The sequence below is a fragment of the Typopeltis vanoorti genome, chromosome 9 (genome assembly GCF_054136105.1).
Source record: "Typopeltis vanoorti isolate ZY-2024b chromosome 9, IOZ_Tvanoo_1.0, whole genome shotgun sequence".
NCBI classification, from domain to species: Eukaryota; Metazoa; Arthropoda; class Arachnida; order Uropygi; family Thelyphonidae; genus Typopeltis; species Typopeltis vanoorti.
Genome location: NC_143557.1, coordinates 119,288,277 through 119,301,535, shown reverse-complemented (window position 1 = coordinate 119,301,535; position 13,259 = coordinate 119,288,277).

The following is a 13,259-nucleotide window of genomic DNA, read 5'->3' as shown; positions in this document are numbered from 1 at the left end:
TTTTGCGCCATCTACTAAATTCAAGGGCATAAGCTTTTTATTAATTTTTTTATTATTTCACAAAATATTTTTTATACCGGTAGGATATACAGAATTATACCACTAGACGCTAACACGCGAACTCTCAAAATAGCATCAATGTACTGCTTTATTTGATAAATACGATTTCAGGATTTTCATAAGATTTTAATAGTAACTGAATCACTAGACACACATTAAATGATCTTAATTTTAATCTTCCGCTTTTCTTTTTAATTAAAAAGTGACGTTTTGAATTCTACAATTTTTTGCAGTATTTCCATAGCAACACCAGATGTGAATGCAGCTTTGAACGGTTTTCCTGAAAACAATGGATAATTTTTTATTCACGCAGTAATGTCCAAAACAAAGAATATGTTCATTTCTTATAGTCTGAGAGATTTAGAGCTAAAAGATTCCCCCCCCACACACTGTTTACTTCCGTTTTCAAAGAAACGATACATTTAGATTCTAGAAATTTTGCTACTTTACTGGACTTAAGTTGATACTGTTGATCGGAAAGGTTGGAAAACTGAGCTTAAACATATGAAAGTGTCATTGAAGGAAGCGATAGAAAAAAGGAGGCGTGACCATCGTAGGTGTATTGCCATGGTATGAAGAACGAATTGAATAGAAGGGCCATAATAGCCATTGGATTAATTCATAGCTTATAGGAACCTCATGTGAATTAATAGATTTATGGTATGAATTTGATGGACCAAAGGAATTTTATTTGAGGGACAGCATCAATATAAATAATTATGGGGTTCACTTTGGAGCAGTGACAAACAGGAGGCGATCAGTTGAGTAAGCAGGAAGTGGGCGGGTATGAAAGGAGCATTGGAGAAAGTGGTTCTGATATTAATGTTTATATACTAATGCCAGAAGCATTAAGAACAAATATTTTTAGGAAAAGAAAAGGCAAAGAAGTATTAGGAAAAAAAGAGGGGCGAGAACTTTTTTAATATCTGATCCATACACGATAAGCCAGAAGACCTATAGCACATTAATGCCGTGTATGGGCAATAGGAACAGAAGAGAGGATAAATCTGTTCACATTTTCCTTGAACACTTGAGGGTTGTAATCTTCGGGGAAGGCAAAGTGTGGGGGACTGTTCCAAAAGACAGAAGCAGATGGAATGAAACAAGGACTATAGTCTATCCCTGGAAATTGCACAAACAAGTGGTGAATAAGAGGATGAGAAGTATTTTTTTTACCTGGGGAGTGGCGAGTGAGTAGAATGCATTGTCTGAGTATGCTGTGAATGCTAAGAGTGTGAATGAATCAAGCTTCAGTATGATAGATATGGTACCGGAACGAAAGATTTTTCCATAAGTCTGTGCACTTTTGTAGTACATAAGCTGTTCAATAAGTTATAAGACTATATTTATACAGAAAATAGATTACTTTTAATCGTCATCATGTAAAGACCATGTAAATGATCTTTTTTGAAGTAACTACCTTGAGATGCGATGCATTTGTTCCAACGTTGCATCCACTTCTTAAACACATATGAAAGTCAGTTTTTTGAGAGTTCTTTCAAAACCCCCTCCGCAGCTTTTACACATGCTTTGTTGCTTTAGAAATGGCGGCCTCTTAGTGGTTTATTGAGCTGAGGAATATGTGGAAATTTCTTGAGCAATATGTGGACTTGCATTATTGTGGTGCAATAAGAAGCCATTCTTCAGCAATGGCTGCTTCCTTTCGACGTGCTGTACCATTGTCTGTAAAACATCCGCTTTGTATGAGCCGTTTACAGTATTCCTGGGTTCTACAGCATGTTGGTAACAATGCCTTCGTAGTCAAAAAACATTATGGTCATAAATTTACCAGCCGATTTTACAGTTTTTGCTTTCTATGGGGTAGGCGAAGATGGATGCTTCCATTCACTGCTTTGTTGTTTCATTGTAGGGTCATAGCGATACAACCAAGCTTCATCTGCTGTAATGATGGGTTTTAAGAAGTTGTCGCCTTCTTGTTCCAGTCTTTCTTTCCATTCTGTGCACACATCCACTCGATGCTGCATTTTCTCTGGTGTCAGGGGTTTGGGAATCCATCGGGTGCAAACATGTTTCAGTACCAAATGTTCAGCCATGATTGAGTGAACACCTCCCACAGAAATATTCAGGACAACATGCAGCTGGCATGCTGTCATTCTGCGATCCTCCTTGGTGATAATCGCTGCTGTGTTGATCATTGTCTCTGTGATGGACGTTGAAGGTCTTCCCTCACGTTCAAGATCTTCCACATTTTGCCTTCCTTCCTTAAAAGTTTTATGCCAGCAAAAAACACTTCCCCTCGACATTGCTTCATCGTGGAAAGCTTCGCGTATCATGTTAAAAGTGTCCGATGCCGATTTTTGCAAACGCACACAAAATTTAATCGCATAACGCTGTTCCAAGGACGCTTCCATTTCGACGACTGGGGCGTAGGCGCGCCGAAACAAGATTGCATTTAGTCACGTGACACTTTGGAAAATCAGCCTGTATACGCCATCTATCAACCTCTTTTCTTAATACAGACAGCAACATTTCTTTATTCCACAGAAATTAATATTGTGATGAGTGGTTTCGCGACAGTAAAGTTAGTCTTATTACTTATTGAACAGCCCTCGTAGATGTATACTTATTTCACATTGTAATGTAATATAAGGCATTGTTGTTAGTGATGATAGGCGATAGATGGCGTTGATAGTAGTAGCAGTGTTGTAATTGGAGATTTAAGTAGTACTGGAGAGGATGAGATGTATTTAGCGAAGTAGAGTAGTGTTCCCTCCCACCACGAGTCCTTGGTCTCCCTGGAGGTGTCATGCAATAATAATTTTAATAATAATAATACTTCTTATATAATCTATGTAATTGGTAATGGTATTAACCTGTCTCTCTCTCTCTCTCTTTCTCTCGATGAGTGTTTGACTCCAGGAGAATTAATCTAATAACAAAAATGTGACGTAGACCCTGAAATTTTTATGCTTGATTAGCACAGCTTTGGCAGAAATTATAGATATCAGTGAAATTTGGTTAGCAAATTAGGATATACACTGGTTTCCATAAATAAATTAATGATCAAAGAAAAAATCACGATAACTCAAAAACTGCATGATGAATGTTTATGCAATTCACTGAAAAGCAATGTGATATTGATATGAAGGGAACGCCCACAAAATTGTATAGAAATAGTTTCATTCAGTAACATATTAATACATGAAGACAATGGTAAAAAACAAGAGGTCACAATGAGATTGTCAGAGTTCCTCAATAAGCAATGTGGTCATCCTTTAGAGCAATACAGCGCTCGCAATTGTTTCACAATTTGTAGTGGTATTTAGGAGCTCAGTTGGTAATAACTGCAAACTCTGCTAAGTCCCTCAAAATTCTGGTTGGGATTTAAGAGCAGCAACCCATCTACCTAGGGCATCCCTGAGATGCTCAACGGAACTGAGGTCAGGAGAACATGCTGGCCAGTCTTTTTCTCCTGGACCAAGCTTCACTTGATCCATGAGATTCACTACATGAGGACGATCGTTACCATCTTGTAGGATAAATGTTTCAACTATCGCACCCAGGACACACCAACCCGAGGGTGCAAGGGGTGCACTGCACCCAGGCAGCAACATTGATAGGGCGGCATTTTATGTAGTTAATATCTAATTTGGATTGTACAATGCAGTATGGTGGCCGATAAAAGTTTGCACCTGTGCCGCAAATACCCTTGGCGTGCCCCTGATCACACCCACATACGCACATGGGGATATTGGGAAAGTTGCAACATTCATAGTTAGGAAACATATCTAGGAAACATATAGCGGTTGACACGCCCACCCAACAAGATGCCTTTCCAAATCATCACGCGACCACCACCATAAATGTTCCTTTCACGGATATTGGATAAATGATAGCATGTTCCTAGTTATGTTTCCTATGTTTCACACTGGTAGCGCTTTGTAGAACAAATCGGGGCTCCTCTGCAAAATATACCGACCCCATTGGTCACGGGTCTATTTGACGTAGACCCTGGCCATTTCAAACGTTTTCTTCTGTGGCATGGAGATAGGGACAGGGAGACAACCAGTCGCCCCTAGCATATAGTTCACTATCATGGTCTTCTGCACACAGTGAATATAGATACCAATGTCACTGTAGACGAAGTGAGGTGATCTCAGCTGATTCAGGTGACTCTTTTGTTTCAATTAGCATATAATCGAAGACATCGGTCCCTACGGAGGATGAAGGCCATGGCCTTCCTTCATTGTATTCCTGGATGCTCATTGTAACTGTTAGAATTGATTCTAAACCGCAAAATATACATGCTCACATTTGGCTACCTCCACATCACTTGGGCCGGCTTTAGTTTTACGATGACTCATCACCATGGATTCATTTGGTTAAATGATGTCTTGTAGCCAAGAATTTTGTTACGAAATGTTTTCGTCTCACTCTAGACATGAAATCTACTGTATAAACCTCACTATTTCAAAAACAATATGAATATCAGAGTTTAGGATAACGAGATCACGGCAGCTGTCTTCTGAACTCTCTCTCCTTGCCTTTCCCAAAGCCTTAGACATTATCCAATAGCCGCGAGATTAGTTTGCTGTTATCAGCTCAATGTTGAGCTAAATTTTTCAATCATACCGAAATGTTGGTAATATAAATCTTTTAACACCTTTTAGTCTTAAAAGGAATAAAGGAGGTTTTGTGGCTCTTACTTTATAGAAGTCAAATTGCTGCCAGGCCTGCTGATGACTTCATGGCTTTTCCGAAGAGTGAGCTACAAATAAAGCTGCCATCGTCATGTGATTATAAAAAAAACTAGTAATGTTGTCAATAATGCTAGTATCAAATTTTTTCTGAGCTGTAGAGTGAAAAATTCGGTGTTTAATTCCACAAAAAAAAGGTTTGTGTAGTCGATGAGCAGAAATCTCTCTCTCTCTCTCTCTCTCTCTCTCTCTCTCTCTGTGAGAGAGAGAGAGAGAGAGAGTGAGGAGTATATTTTAAATTGTTTGTCGAGAAGAAATGGATTTATTCTATCTAAATATTTTAAGATAGTCATCGTGTTTTCTGTAACCCACAAATTAAATTTATCGACCATGAATCACTAAGATAAGTAAGAGTTCTCAAAAGTTCAATATGCAGAGTTTGTTGCTGGTGTGTTTTCATGAGGTGAAATCTGTTGTAACTGTTCAACAAGTCTTTAGTTCAACTGTTCAACGAGTCTTTGATATATATATATATATATATATATATAAAATCAGCTAATGCCTATTTGTTCCCGTATAGGGAATAGGCGGGGCCGTTTACCCCATCTAACGTTTGGAGACTGAGTGGGCAGTTTCAATCTTCACTGGTAGCCAATCAGAGAGATAGCTGGCCCAAGGCTATCACTGATTCATCGGTACGCAGTGAAGAAAGCTGAAAGCTAGTGCCGCCATCTCGTGGTCCCTAACCCTAACACCACATTTTTAATGTCTGAAAATAATGTGGGTTCGACGGTCGATTTTCTTGAGTTTACGTGACGAAAAACTCGAGTTTCCGGGAGACAAAACCCGCTGGCCCGTGCCAGAGATCGACTAACTCAGGAACCGGTCGAAAAAAAAAAATCAGCTAACGCCTTTTTGTTCCCGTATATAGGGAGTAGTCGAGGCCGTTTTTATGCCCTATCTGACTTCTGGAGACTGAGTGGGCAGTTAAATCTCCACTGGTAGCCAATCAGAGATAGCTGGCCCAAGGCTATCATTAATTAATTGGCACGCAGCGCAGAAGGCAGCTAGTAAGTGCCGCCATCTGGTGGTCCCTAACCCTAACAAACTTCTAGTCGGTGACTAGATTTGAACCACCAAATCCTTTCTTCTTGCGGTCAAACGCCGGAGAATGCAAACGCCACTTCTACTGAGCTACACAGGCTCAGTAGAATTGGTCATAATATTTTAACCGAGTCAATAATTCATCATATATATACACCGTATATTTTCACGTGAAATGCGATCCACGTATAATGCGAACTACAAATTTCGTTTAAAAACTAGCCCTAAAATGCCATGTCCACATATAATGCGATCTGTTAATCTTGTTCCATAATATTATAAATAATACAATACGAATTAATGAAAGAAATATTTATTTTAAAACAAAATGTCAAAATCCTTTATATTCTTCTTCATCTTTTGAGTAATCAAACATTTCATTTATAAATTCATCTGTAGGCATTGCGTCTTCAGTGTAGCAGTTATCGTCATCATGCTCTCCATTTTATTGTGCATCATCCTCGCTTTCGTATATGACGTCATCTTCGGATCCATCCATTGAATTACTTATTCCACATTTAATAAATGAGCATTGAATCATTTCAGATGGTATCAAATCCCATGCTTCTTTAACCCAGCTGGTGACTAGGGTAATCTCAGGCTTCTGAAAATTCCCACCCTTTGTCATCTTCACCAAACCAGATGACATCCTTTCTCTCCATTTTTCACGTAAGTGATCTTTAAACGGCTTATTCCAGCTGACATTAAGCTGCTGCAAAACGGAAGTTAGACCATCCAGTATGACTGCTAGGTCTGTACGTAGCTCACATGCTTTCTCTTTGCTTGCCTCCGTTAAATGCGCCCGGAACATATCCCAGACTAGCATGCTTTGTTGACGTAACAAGCTGCCTGGACGTATATTCCATACTTGATTCAGCCACAACTGTACACCTTCTTCGTCCATCCAACCTTTCTGATTGGCGCGAACAATGATACCTGGTGGAAATTTGATATGCTTCGGAATTTTCTTCCTTTTAAATATCACTGTTGGCTTTAATTTGGTTCCGTCTATCATGCATGCTAGAACAACGATAAAATGCGTTTTTTCATGTCCCGTTGTTTTTATGAGGACATCCTTTTCACTAACTGAGTTTACTGTTCGATTCCTAGTCATATCAAAGTACATGGGTCTCTCATCCATATTGCCAATTTGGGAAAGTTGATATCCGTGACACTTTCGTAATTTTATGATAAATTTAATGAAGGACACCACTTCTTCAAGCTGCTTTGGTAGCTTTTGAGCAACCAAATTTTTGTTCGGTGTCGTAATGTTAATGCTTTGCGTTCCATAAATCTGTTGCACCACCCAGGCGAAGCAAGAAATGATGAAATACCTGGTGTGGCCTTGAATTTAGCATTCTTGAGTTGTAGAGCTCGAAAACGAATTGCATTTCTTGTTACTATAATGCCATCTTCTTGCGTCAAATTCCATTCATTTAGCTCTTCTTCGAGTTCTGGAACGATTGCTACATCTCCACGACGGGCACGTTTAGTTTTGGGGATTTTTTCAAGACTGTCTTTTTGCTTACGCCAAAGTCTAATATTACTCTCTGCTACACCAAATTCTCTCATAGCAACAGTGTTATTATGGTTCATCTGCAAACTGCGCGACACGCAATTTAAATCCTGCTTCAAAAGATGAACGTTTACGTTTCTGTTGGCTCATTTTCAGGCTAGGTTTGTTTAACGAATAATATTTAAAATGAACTGTGGTTAAACCGATATACCTAACTGTGCTAATATTCCGCCAATGGGACGGGATATTAGCACTACTTACATTACTGGCTCTATGTGCAGATACGATGTGCGCTAGGTAGCGCATCGTATGTACAACACAATTCCTAGGAGATGTATGCTGTTATACATTATGAGAGAAGGTCACTACCCTGATCGGTTTCAATCTTTTTTGAGGTGTATTTAAATAAAGACCTCTCTAAAAAGTAGGCAATCCCCCAGACTTCGATACTTCGGTCACCCTACGAGTGACCGAAGGATCGTCCAACTCAAGGTTGTTCCACTCAGTGGCAGGCTCACTCCGTCACCAAGAAGAACTCAGCGTTGGCTCTACCCAGTGGCAGGCTCACCCCACCACCAGACAAAGCCATAATCTCAGCGGGTGGCCCTACTCAGAGACAGGCAAAAACCTACCCCAAGCAGAGCCTCTCATACATCAAGCATCTAACCCCTCATCAGTGAGTAGGTATACCCAGATGTAAATACTGAGGTCCTTATAGTCCTTATAAGGACTGGCTTAAAGGGGCGAAGCAAGAATGCTTTTCATCTTCCCCGTTATCTGTAGAGGACGGTGTAGGGATAAGGCGTTATTGAGCTATTAAGGCTCTGATCATGGCAGGAGAGTAACAGCAATACCCGAGCCCCAGATAGAACTTTACCCTCCATTACCCTCCAAGGGTATTAATCACCCTAAATACTGAGGTTGCAGTAATGCAGTGCTTATTTCTTTACTGTATGAGTCGCCAAAAGGTGCACTAATAAATTACTGAGATTAAGAGCCGATAGACTTTACTTCGGCGAAGTAAGTTTATTCAAATTAAGTGGATATTGAATCCAACATTAGTTTTTAGCTGAATAAGATACTCAAAGATATTAAACCTAAGAGTTTCATGTCGAATGCAGAAAACTATAATAATTATAATAAACTATAATGAACTATTCGCAATCTAACTAAAATATGTTAGTTAGATTGCGAATAGTTTGGTTGGATTCATGTAGACCATGTCTGATAATATGAAGAGATTGAGACTGTGATGTTTCAAAATCTGCAATACAGAAAATGTCGAGAAAGAGATTGCACCTTTAGCCCTCATTTGCAAAGTTACAGCAAACACTGCTTGCCAACCATCTGAAACGGACATAGTTCAGTGAGGACATGATTGGAACAGTGGAATTTGATAACACATTTGATGAGCACTTCATTTTCAGTGATGAGACTGTTTTTTCTCTCTGTAAAAGTAAACGAGAAAAATGTTCACATCTGAGTGAACTCAGCATTTGCAATCGTACGCGATTTACTGAATATTAGCATGTATTTTACTCTATCAAAAACAGTTCTTTTGTAGAACCACTTACCACTGATAATTAAATGTACTGAAATAATGATAGCCTGTAGTTGAAAGAAGATTTCCAAGGCAGCTTCGTTTCCTGTGGGATAGAGCTTCTTCCAGTTTCCACGCTCTATGAGTGTTCATGTATGAAAGCCTGCTTGTGTTAAGTTGCAGATTAAAAACGATAAGATGGAGCCATTCCTTGAAAATTTGACCACCAGACTTAAGTCCATTTCACTTTGCTTTTGGAAATACTTGAATGACTAATTTTTAGATACCGAATGCTATAGACCCTGAATGAGCATTGGGTAAGATTTAATTTGCAATTGCCATTGTTGATGGTCTTTACAGAATGGCAGATGGATCACAGAAGGTGTCGGATGACTATGAACCAAATAAGGGTACGGAAAGGGGAAGCAGAGGAGGAATTATTGAATTACTGACATTCTAAAATTACTTCAATATCTCACTCAAGCCATTAACTGCTCGCCTTCAGTTGAAACCTCAGGGTATTGACTTTACTAGTTTCTAATCTGAAATCACTATGTGACCACCTGCTGATACCCCAGAGTGCCACATGACCATGACAATTATTACTCTCGTACTTCCTATGCCATCAATTCCTAATATTAAATCGTTAGGTGGCCACCAGCTGTTATTCTAGTAATCACGTGCCTCACTAATCCCTTAATTTCTTGCCGGATTTCTTCTATTCCCCATCTTTCTTTGGTTCCAAGCAACCTGACATCTGATCATACATTGAGCAGTTATAAAGGATAACCTTAAGCCATTACATAACTAAAACAGAGCATGTAGGAAACCGTTACACAAAAGTAAAAACCAAAAAACTCGCAGATTGTGGAAACTAGCTGGGGTCAGTCATTCACTTAAGTAGGCGCAATAGTTGGCAGAAAAGTTAGTCTGACGCGTGGAAAGATCTAATAAGATTCTTCGAAATATCACATAAAATCATTCATTGGTTTCTCTTAAGTGTGCCTTGTGAGTGGATAACCATCGTAGCCTCTTTGATGTTGTGGGCACTGAAGTTGTCTTCTATATAAGGCGTGGAGCTCTTGTCCCATTCAATATTGTGGTGAGTGTGGGGGAAAAGGAAAGGCCCGAGTGGTCTTCTCTGTCGTTATTAACGTCTCCAATATGATTTTTTGTCTTATTTTTAAAATTCTAGAAGTTTGCCCTTTGTAAGAAAGGTCATACGAAGATGGAATATTATAAACTCCAGGATGTTTGTAGAAAGGACTGTGGTCCTTACTACAAACATCCTTGTAGAAAAATCATTGTAATTTTTCTACAAAAAAATCATTGTGACTATATAAGCTTTATTACGTTCGTTTGGTGAACGTAATAAAGCTTATATAGTCACAATGAGTTTTTTCCCTACATACGACGCGTTTTCTGTTTTTCACTTCTGTGTAACGCTTCCTACATGTTCTATTTTTTTGTTATCTAATCAGCTAAAATATCAGATAACGCCCTTTTGTTCCCGTATAGGGAGTAGGCGAGGCCGTTTATTAGCTCTATCTAACTTTTGGAGACTGAGTGAGCAGTTCAATCTTCACTGTTAGCCAATCAGAGATAGCTGGCCCAAGGCTATCACTAATTAATCGGCACGCAGTAAAGAAGGCGGCTAGTAAGTGCCGCCATCTGGTGGTCCTTAACCCTAACACAATATTTTTTTTAATGTCTGAAAATAGTGTGGGTTCGACGGCCGATTTTCTTGAGTTTACGGGACGAAAATCCCGAGTTTCCTGGAGAAAAAAGCCGCTATCCCGTGCCAGAGATCGACTAACTCTGGAACCGGTCGAGAAAAGGCTTAGAAAAAGTTCCTCTATTCGGCAACTAGATTCGAACGTCTTTCGTCGTGTGGTCAAGCGCTGTAGAGTACAAAAGTCACTTCTACTGAGGTACACTTTATTCCTTTAATGTATTTTTTCCCCTTCCGGACCCAGAAGAAGCCACATGCCTCTTCTGGATTAGCATATGTGGGGAAAGTAGTCGGTATAATCATCTGTAATATTACGGTCTAATAAAACCCAATATCAGTTATTTTAAAATTCTAGTTATCTAGAAAATCGCATTTGTATTTTGGATGAAATTTCTATATATACTCATCAATCATGTTTAAGTCATTTTTGGGCAATTTTCAATTCCTTTAGGGGAAGTGTAGGTTTTTTTTTGGTAATTTTTAAAATTTTCTATGAAAAAATTTAAATAATCAGCTAATTTATCTCTCTAACAATGTATAGCTGCTCCAGAAAAGAAGCACTTTTAGGAGAGTTTATTTAGCTGCAATTTATAAAAGTCAAAAATAATAACCAGTATCTCATTCGCTGTTTTATTACACTATTATTATTATACTGACACATTTCGCATGTTTATACTAAGCAATTATTGTTATTATTATTATAACGTGACACTTCAAGCCTCGCGAGGCGAACAATAATATCAAACGTTATGAATTTGGATGCGTGTAAATAATGATCAAAAGTACCAAGGAGAAAAATTAAAATAAAGTCTAGAATAAATATACTAATAAATGCAGATTGGGTTCAAACAGTACGTTATTTCATGTTAACTTTAATTTTCGATTAGCATTCTTTGTAGACATTAGCAACATGCATTAACAGATAAAGGTGCTTCTTAACATGCATTTTTAAAAAAAAGAATATATGTGTGTGTGTGTGTGTGTGTGTGATAAATTTTTTAACTTGGGGATATTGTATATTAGGATAACCAAGTAATTTTATAAACTTGGTTATTTTACTCCTAATCCCAAGTATGCAAACAATTAAGTTTGCGCCTGAAACAAAGTTCAAGTCTTTGTTTCAATGTATATAGAAAATAAATGTGTTAGTTGATAGCTCAGACCGTTGAGCTAAGACTTGAAAAACGCAATCCTACGTTCTTACAAACGTAGCATTGCGCTATGTTTTCATCTCAGTGAGCGAAGTACGTTACGGAAGAACGAAGTTTGTGTGAAGGAACTTTTCAACAAAGAATCCCACGTGGAGAGTGGTGGATTTTTTCTTTCTTTTTTCTGGAAACTTTCCAAAACATATAGTTAACACTCTTTAAACACTGCGTATTTGTATTTCTATCGTGACAGATTTCAACAACAGAGGCGACATTCCACAGTGTTATGTTTTAGGATATTTCGCCTCTTCAAATACGGAGGCGAAGTTCGACAGAAAACAAACTGATGATGCTATGGAACAAAATCGTCTCGTATGTAAATAATTGCTCAATACTGCAACGCCTTAAAAAAACGAATGGCTCTCTATTAATGCCGTAAAAGGTCAAGGAATTATTTAAAATATTGTTACAGATAATACAGAAGATAATATATTAAATATGACGTCATCCTGATGAAGGAAAAAAATCTTAAAAAAAAATGCAGTGGTATTTACTATTTGTAAATAGTAAATGAAATTGTGATTAAAATTATAAATAGTGATTGAGGGGAAACTGTTTTTTTTTTTCATTATTATTTTACTTATCTTTTTATACAAACACAAAATTAATTTGAACAATTGCGATAGAGGAGAAAATACAAGACGCATTATTAAAGTTATAATGTCTTTATAAGGACTTAAGTAAAGGTGAGGAAACAGGTTTCACACATGAAGGAGGAAGAAATATTTTTCTATTGATAACTCCAGTTTTTTTCTAGATTGTAAGTCAGCGTCACGTCTGTTAGCAATAAAAGTATTTCTGAGATGGTAAACAATTTCCTGGTGAATCCGCTTGTTCTTGTTGTTGGATTAATGCTATATACAACCAGGGGCAGCTCGTGCAGTGATTAAATAGGCACTACGGAACTGCAGCACCCCCAATTTTTCTCGACATATAAACATATTTATTAATTTATTTATATTTGCTTAATATTTAATTTTATCATCAATAATCCTATACAATTCTCTTATTTTCTATAAAAAATAATTAAAATCCATCGTGTAGCACTTAGAAGGGAGGACGCTAGCAGCACTGTGTTTACCACAGTGTCATATTGATACGCGCGCAAGCATATGCACGTCATTGTGAGATTATTATTATTATTTAACACCTCCAGGGAGTCCAAAGACTCATCGAGGGAGAGTATGCCAACAACATCGAACGATTGGATCCCTTCCAACTACTAACCGTACTCAAACTTACTTAACTGAGCCATTAGTAGCAGAGGTTCTACCAATCGCCCAATCTTTGCCGGCTATGAGAGCTATTAGGGTTATGCGGCACTGTCTGTCACCAGTTCCACTGTGGTTTATATGCAGTTGACGCCAGTAGTAGAGTGTTCGTAGTGCTTATCGTGTTTACTCCGTCTCTTTAAATATTTGGATATTACAATGAAAGGATT